Source organism: Limulus polyphemus, unplaced genomic scaffold, assembly GCF_000517525.1.
Source record: "Limulus polyphemus unplaced genomic scaffold, Limulus_polyphemus-2.1.2 Scaffold283, whole genome shotgun sequence".
Classification (NCBI taxonomy): Eukaryota; Metazoa; Arthropoda; class Merostomata; order Xiphosura; family Limulidae; genus Limulus; species Limulus polyphemus.
In genome coordinates, this window is record NW_013665893.1 from 651,244 (window position 1) to 658,081 (window position 6,838).

Here is a 6,838-nt window from a genome sequence, read left to right on the forward strand (position 1 = left end):
CGAGTTGATGTAGGTATAATTCTCTTAACAGGGAGCTAGCTAGCTCTGTAGTTCTCACTGATCACACACCGAGATTACAGGTCGAGTTTTCACCGATGACGCCCCCCAGTAGCACAGCGGTATGTCTGCGGACTTACAACGCTAGAAACCTGGTTTCGATACCCGTGGTGGGCAGAGCACAGATAGCCCATTGTGTAGCTTTGTGCATAAATTCAAACAAAATCACCGATGGCGTTAGGTAAAGTTTTCGTAAAAGTACTAAAGTCCGATGTGAATCCACTGAAGTTAAATGGTTTGTAATGTTCAAAATTTATAAAAGTTTCACGATTAATAAGTGTTAATCACAGTTATAGCTAACGTAGTTTATAGCACACCAACTATAGCAAACTAATAATAGATACTCTCTTTTGGTGCGTCGCGTTGGTTATGTTTATAGGCGTATGGAGAGTTTCTCGAAAATTCAGATTACGTAACAATACAAAGCTACATTAGCGTTTACTTACACACATATACTGTTGATTCTTAAACTCGAGAATCTTCTACAAGTTGAAAGAATATTTAACAGTACAATTTATGTACATTTTTAAATATAAATTAAATATAAACAAGCATCGATATTAAAACAAATATATAATAATAAATCTGTCACAGCACTTATCATTAAATGTGCATAAAATAACTCAACTTACTTTAGATAAATAAAATATTTTATCCTTTTGTTTTATTTCTTTTGTGACAACGAGGTGCGAACTACAAAACCCAGGATACATAGTCTGCCACGTTAAACATTAAGCCATGCTCGGCACAAACGAATCTATTTGTTTGTTTTAGAGCAATATCACATTGGGCTAACAGCCGAGTTCACCATGAGGGATTCAAAACCCGGACTTTAGCGTTATAAGTCGTAAATTTACGCTCTTCCACAGGGTAACTTCTAACGAGTCATCACAATGCCTAAAAGAATTAAGGAAATCATCCTAATGTTAATTACTGTTTAAATTTTCTCTTCAAAAACCAACAACATCATAACCTTGTATGCCCAACAAACAAAATTATTGATGATAATTTAATACTGAGTAGTTTTATATACGCCTAACAGAGGGTGCATTTCAATTCCAAACCTTGAATAAAAATAATTTTGTTTCATGATTATTTTTCTTAGTTGAACCAAATTCTTGATATCCATTAAAACTTTAGAGTAAAGACATAACACACAACGGGATAGATTTCCGCAATTCTCTGGTTTAGACTTGTAATTATTTTGCCTCGTTGTTTCTTGCTAGTGCAAGATTTCTCTCATTCTTGCTAACAGTGTATTTGTAACGCAAATACTAAAAAGTCCTGTCACAATTATAAATCTTGAAATAAGCCATCAAGTGGAAGAGAAACAAAAGGTACAAACGTTTTTGACTTAATGTATATTATTTGCTTTATAACAGATTTTGATATAAATTATATAAATAGTTTATTTGGATATTTTCTGTGGTGTGGTGGAAAATAGGTACTAATTTTGATGCTTTAGCTACTAGAAGATCTCATGCGCCTGTTTGTGTATATTTAAATATATAAATTTAAAAGTCGTACTTTTGAAAATGTAAATTTATATTTAGTTTCTAATATACCAAAATATTTTATTGAAATATTTTAAACTTTACTTATGGCCAAAATATTTGAGCATCTTAAGACATCACTGACAGAGTACTTCTGAAAAACTTGTCTCTATAAACATATCTAGATAATGTTTTCAGAATAATGTGTTTAGAGATCAAATTCGCCTTAACCATTTGCTCTGAACGAGTACAAATATCAGGTGTATTGTTTGTATTATTACCAGTCACCTACTACTATAAAATATATTGTGATGCTAAATTTTAAAAATTTTGATCTTCAAATTAATTTATCTGACGTACATAGATAGATAGTTTGTCATCATTTCTGACAACAGTTCTAACCCAAGATGACTCTCATTTATTCCGAAGATCAGCCTGCATTTACAACACTTACCTTCATTTAATGTTCTGTTAGAAGTTTCTATTTATGCTACAAGAAAACCGTCATTTATTCCGAAGATCAGCCTGCATTTACAACACTTACCTTCATTTAATGTTCTGTTAGAAGTTTCTATTTATGCTACAAGAAAACCGTCATTTATTCCGAAGATCAGCCTGCATTTACAACACTTACCTTCGTTTAATGTTCTGTTAGAAGTTTCTATTTATGCTACAAGAAAAATCGTCATTTATTTCGAAGATCAGCCTGCATTTACAACACTTACCTTCATTTAATGTTGTGTTAGAAGTTTTTATTTTTGCTATAGTTATAAGTGGACAGGTAACAACCCAGAAACTAAGTTAATAAGGAGCCTGTAAAGATTTAATTTAAGCGATTAATGAGAATGAGCTCTGTATGTATGAAACTTGTACGCTTTATTCACGATGATGAAGTTGAACTGATAAAAAAGATGTCGAGCAGCAGCAAAAGATATAAACAATGGCGAGGAAAGAAAGTGAAGAACAAAGCTACTGGTAGAGAAACAAAATAATACTCAAATAAGATAAAGTTAATAGAAGAATAAATTAAACTAAAGATAAATTAGTACAATGATGAAGGTACGAACGCTGGTCATCCGACAGATTAGACACTATATTTAAGGTTGTGAACTCGCCCAATCTCATTACTTTGTTGATTCTATTAATCTTTTTTTTTTAAACCAATGACAAACAATAGCCGAGAAGGCGCCAAAAGCTTAACCAATTGTGCCCAGACAATCTTCTACATTAACATAATTCAGTCACATTATAGTTGATTCGAAGATAAGCAATAGAACAGCACACAAACAAGATAATTAAAAGTGGTTACACTAATGGTCACCATTTTCTAAACGTTGTACATCAGATATTAGAATTGCAGGCTCTTGATCCTCGTAGTGTAGGAAACTGAAAATCTTGAATTTTGTAAATATCTAAAACATACATATTCTATAAGTTATAGATATGTGGTTTTATGATAATATAATAATAATAACAACGTAGCATGATGAGTGCAAACTAGTAAACGAGTTGATATTTTAGGAAAATTACTCGTATAAAGATAAACAATTATTTATACAATTAACACTTGTGCCATAAGATATTTTTTCCACAAGTTACCTCAGAGATCAGTCCTTACATCCATTATCAAAGAAACAAACTTCTGACCTTACTCAAATCGTCAAATATAAAAACACTTACGAAATATGAGATTTCCTCTTGTGTCCAATATAACTTTAAAATAAATTATTTACAAGCTTTATATAATAGAAACTCCAGATAATGGTCTGGATGGTATTTTATAAAAACAGATTATCGTGACGCAATAAGTATAAAACATAATACAAATAACACCTGTTTGGAATAGCTTTAAAATTTTTAAATGGTTGTTATTTTTATGTATGGAAATTGCAATATTTTTCATTACTTATTTAATGACGCTGATTGGCTCACTCACTAGTAACCATGACTGCACAACAGAGATTTGCAATATACTTCTGGACATCTTGTTCTTACAAGCGTATGTGTAGATTCGCAAAACATTTGGTCTTGGAATATTTCTGAAGAAATATGTCCCGGCATTACTATGTACTGAGTTGTAACAATAAAAACTAGAGCATAATTGACAAAGAATGACCTGGTATTAGCGATATGACCTGGTGGTTTCGGCGTTCGACTTGCAATCTGTGAATCTCGAGTTCGAATTGGTCACCAAACATGTTCGCTTTTTCAGCCGTGGAGACGTTATACTGTTACGATCAATCTCGCTTTTCTTTGGTAAAGAGTAGCTCAAAAGTTGGCGGTGGGTGTTGTGAACTAGCTACCTTTTCTCTGGTCAATCACTTTTAAATTAAGAACGGCTATTGTACAACCGCATATTGTCAAAGAATATAATCCTGTTTATCAATTCCTATTTCACTTCTCCCAATAGTAGCGGCACCACACTCGCTAAGTTTACTTTTTAACTAGTTCACGATAAACTAAGAGTAGTTAGAAGCCATGATACATGCGTATTGAACACGAGGCTGCTAAGGATCACGTAAAGTATTTGCACACCTTCTATTATCACACAAAGTTATTGTAAAAACTCTGTATATAATTGAAAAAGACAATATTAACAGATCACCAGAAGTTCATTCAAAAACAAAACTTAATTAGTATGTTTCTTAGATGCTGCTTCAGGGCACTATTCCTGTGTAACTATAATGATATGCAATTGTTTCTCGTCGTTATTACTGTGTTTATGAGTCTACGTTTTCCATTATCGGCGGAGAAACTGAGAAAACGCTTATTAGTAAGGCAGGAAAGCATAAAAACTTCTCATAAACCTTTTACACAGCTGACTTGAGCCTCATTGGATTTCACTTGCTAATATTGAGACGATTTGTTTCGCTCAAACGAATAAAAGCTTTTCTAAAAAAATGTTTAAAGTTTAAATTAATCTTTTCACCAACTATAGAGCCGATATCTTTCAATATTGCTTAAAAGGAGAAGCTATTTAAAAACTGTCTTTGATATCTTGAGTAATTTTTGATTAACTAGAGCGGGTTTAATTTCTCTCAAAATATTGCGAGCATAAATGATGATATCAACAAGGGAAAAAAATGCTCGAATTTCAAATTAACTTCTTCTCCAAATAAGAAGGATCCTTCAATATATTTTTCGCGCCTAAAAAAGGATTGTTTGTTTTTAATTTCGCGCCAAGCTACATGAAGGCTATCTGCGCTAACCGTCCCTAATTTAGCAGTGAAAGACTAGATGGAATGCAGCTAGTCATCACCACCCACCGCCAACTCTTGGGCTACTCTTTTACCAACGAATAGTGGGATTGATAGTCACATTATAACGCCCCCACGGCTGAAAGGGCGAGCATGTTTGGTGGGAACAGTGATTCGGACCTGCAACCCTCAGATTGCGAGTCAAGCACCCTATCCACCTGGCCATGCCTGACCCCTAAAAAAGGAAGTTTTTCTGTAGAGGACAAAATTCGATTCTTGTTGTTTATACTGAAAAGTTATTCATCATAACTACGAGTATTTAAAATGGAGCACAAAGATGTGATGATATTACAGAATCATTTGAACCTTTTGGCTACTACAACGAAGTAACTTTATGATCCTTAATAAGTACAATAAAAGGAAAATTGAAAATTAACGAATGTTTAACTAAAATATTTTTAAAATATTTTTTTTAATATTTTCTACTAGACGCAAAACTGTATGCGTATTACATCAACAAACACGTTTTTTTCGCCAGCATATATATATGTACAAATACTTTTTCATAAATCTCTCCAGATGTATATATGTATATCCTTATTTTGCTTCACAGAGCGTGAGATGAATGTGTCACTACTTTTCATTTCGCATATCACTCTTTAAAAGTATCATGTCCAGGAATAATATCAAAATGAAACATAACTTTTAATGTAGAAATATGTTTCCATAAAAAAACGTTTCACAAAGTAAATTACACATTCTAAGTACACATTGAACTTTACGTAATAACACCATTTTGACGACCAGGTGCTTTCAAAGTTTAAAAACTGCGTAAAAGCGGCAACAAAGAGCTCTCTTGATCTGGATAAGGATGAAAACTTGTGCGTGACACACGTATTTTTTTCTTTATTGTCAGAAATGAATATTTTCCATAAGTGTTTTCATGCACCAATTGTTTTAGATATAGAAGAAGTTTATAGTCTAAGAACTTAGAACCACGTCTGCTTTTTCTTTAATGATTGCTCACATATTTACAGTTAGTATACCATTACACCAGTTATATATGTATCTGTGTGATACTACGGATTCATGCACAACATTTCCTGTGAGTATAGTTTTTATGACTAAATCCAGGATGTTCTGAAAAGAAAATTATCCGGTAGTTTCAACTTTTGTATTTAAAATGAAGATAAGGTTATAGCGTTTACATATGATGTAAGAAAATCATAGAGTTTCTTTTTTTCTCCACAATTTTGTTACTTTCGAATTTCTTGCCTAAAAGTTACAAATATCTTTAGATTCTTTTTCGAAAATAAAAAGTTACGTTAGTTGTTAGTGTACGTCTTTCTGGTCTGAAATTAGTGTAAGAAACAAAGGGTAGCCAACAGACAGACATCATTTGCTACACGATCCCCATCTAGCAAACATATCACACACATAAATTTTAGTTTTAGGAAACTATACAACGACGTTTTTACATCTGAGGTAACTTAATCAAAGTAGCCTGAAATCTTATTGTAGCGTATCCTCTTGTATTTTAACACAAAGCTACACAATGGGTTGTTTGTAGTCTGCTCTCCGCAGGGAATCGAATCCAGAATTTTAGCATATTAAGTCGTAAACTTACCGCTGATCAGCCAAAAAAACAGTGTTACGTCTTTAACATGTTTTATTCATAGAATTTAACAAGTATTGCATTTGGTGAGCGTGTAAGAAAGCATTTAGTTAATAAAATAAACTTGTTCTGTGCATGGAAATAATAAAACGGCCTATAAATCATAATAGTTAAACTTTAATGTTGATGTGTTTATGAATTTGATAGGTAAATCAATCAGAATTTTCTAATAAGATTTGCTTTTGATATCCTTATGGTAAGAATGACAGTGATTGAAAGATAGTAAAAATGGAATATAAAGCAATCACATAAATAGAGTCAACGTTTCACCAGAGGTAATCTGACATCATCCCATTTTTAGCTGTTCTTTACTTTATATACTTCCAAAATTTATAAGATACCTCCAAAACTATAAATTATATATATATATATATATACTTCTAGCACAACTTCACTACTACCTATAACAGCTCACA